Here is a 2,500-nt window from a genome sequence, read left to right on the forward strand (position 1 = left end):
CCCGCTCGCGGAACGAGCGAACGCCAGAGTCCGGGGCCGAACTGCGACACGGGCAGCGAACATCCGACCGACGGAGGCCACCGGACCGAGCGAAACAAGCGGCGCACCAGAAAGCCGCAACCGAAAAACTCCACAGCCCGGCGGTCAACCGCGCTCGCCTGCGCCCGCTCGTTGCCGCCTCTGGAGACGAGCACGCGCTCGCTCCTGCAGACGAAAAAGGAAGGCGTAAGAAAAAACTGCTTCGGAAAAGAACGGCGCCGACTACCGGCAGCGGCGCCGAGGGTAAGCGGCGCTCTACGTCGACGTAACGGTAGGTAAGAAACAACAGCGACCCCCTAGCAAGCTCCGGAGCTTTAGCGCCCCCCATCTCACAGGGCGGCAAAGCCTAGCCGAAAGCGGGTAGACCTGGCAGCTACACGCAAGCCGCACGGGCAGCGACCCCTAGCCGCCGCCGCCGAGCACCACGGCCCGCTCGGAGCCGGGTAGACCGTGCCGACCTAGTCGAGCCGCATAGGCAGCGACCCCTAGCCGCCGCCGCCGAGCACCACGGCCCGCTCGGAGCCGGGTAGACCGTGCCGACCTAGTCGAGCCGCATAGGCAGCGACCCCTAGCCGCCGCCGCCGAGCACCACGGCCCGCTCGGAGCCGGGTAGACCGTGCCGACCTAGTCGAGCCGCATAGGCAGCGACCCCTAGCCGCCGCCGCCGAGCACCACGGCCCGCTCGGAGCCGGGTAGACCGTGCCGACCTAGCCGAGCCGCATAGGCAGCGACCCCTAGCCGCCGCCGCCGAGCACCATTGCCCGCTCGGAGCCGGGTAGACCGTGCCGACCTAATCGAGCCGCATGGGCAGCGACGCCTAGCCGCCGCCGCCGAGCACCACGGCCCGCTCGGAGCCGGGTAGACCGTGCCGACCTAGTCGAGCCGCATAGGCAGCGACCCCTAGCCGCCGCCGCCGAGCACCACGGCCCGCTCGGAGCCGGGTAGACCGTGCCGACCTAGTCGAGCCGCATAGGCAGCGACCCCTAGCCGCCGCCGCCGAGCACCACGGCCCGCTCGGAGCCGGGTAGACCGTACCGACCTAGCCGAGCCGCATGGGCAGCGACGCCTAGCCGCCGCCGCCGAGCACCACGGCCCGCTCGGAGCCGGGTAGACCCTGCCGACCTAGCCGAGCCGCATAGGCAGCGACCCCTAGCCGCCGCCGCCGAGCACCACGGCCCGCTCGGAGCCGGGTAGACCGTGCCGACCTAGTCGAGCCGCATGGGCAGCGACGCCTAGCCGCCGCCGCCGAGCACCACGGCCCGCTCGGAGCCGGGTAGACCGTGGCGACCTAGCCGAGCCGCATGGGCAGCGACGCCTAGCCGCCGACGCCGTGCCCCCCCCCCCCCCCTTACTCCCCCCCCCCCCTTCCCCCCCCCCACTTACTCCCCCCCCCCCCCCCCTCCCCCCTCTTCCCGTCCCCCCCCCCCCCCCCCCCCTCTTCCCCCCCCCCCCCGGAGACGCTCGGAGCCGTGTACACAGTGCAGGCGCAGCGGAGCAGCCACAAGAGCGGCACTTGGCCACTTCCGCGGAACGTCCGAGCCGTGCTGAGTCCGCCTGGAGAGGCTGGACCGTGCCGCCGCGGCTCAGATCGCCCGACTCCGCCGAGGAGCGTCCGAGCCGAGCGGAACCCGCCGGGAGCGGTTGGACCGTGCCGGCGCACCCGAGCCTCCGCGGCTGAGACCCCCCGGACGCCGCCGCGGAACGTCCGAGCCGAGCCGAGCCCGCCGAGAGCGGTTGGACCGTGCCGGCGCACTCGAGCCGCCGCGGCTCAGATCGCCCGACTCCGCCCAGGAGCGTCCGAGCCGAGCGGAACCCGCCGGGAGCGGTTGGACCGTGCCGGCGCACTCGAGCCGCCGCGGCTCAGATCGCCGGACGCCGCCGAGGAACGTCCGAGCCGAGCGGAGCCCGCCGGGAGAGGCTGGACCGTGCCGGCGCACCCGAGCCTCCGCGGCTGAGACCCCCCGGACGCCGCCGCGGAACGTCCGAGCCGAGCCGAGCCCGCCGAGAGCGGTTGGACCGTGCCGGCGCACTCGAGCCGCCGCGGCTCAGATCGCCGGACGCCGACGAGGAAAGTCCGTGCCGAGCGGAGCCCGCAGGGAGGGGCTGTGCAGTGCCGGCGCACTCGAGCCGCCGCGGCTGAGACCCCCCGGACACCACCGAGGAACGTCCGAACCGAACGGAGCCCGCCGGGAGAGGCTGGACCGTGCCGGCGCACACGAGCCTCCGCGCTGGCCAGCGGTCGCTGCACGTCCGGCTCGAGTTGGTCGGCACGGTCTACCCGGCTCCGAGCGGACCGAAGCTCATGCGGCGGCGGCCAGGGGTCGCTGAGCGGCGGCCGGCTCACGTCGGCACGGTCTACCCTGCTCCGCCGCGGACGCTAGAGGTCGCTGACGGACGGGCTGGCAGACGTGCAGCGACACCTAGCGACCGCCGCCGAGCCCTCGCGCACCCACGGAGCAGG

This window comes from Coturnix japonica, chromosome 32, assembly GCF_054131305.1.
Source record: "Coturnix japonica strain WE chromosome 32, WE-NBRP24, whole genome shotgun sequence".
NCBI lineage: Eukaryota > Metazoa > Chordata > Aves > Galliformes > Phasianidae > Coturnix > Coturnix japonica.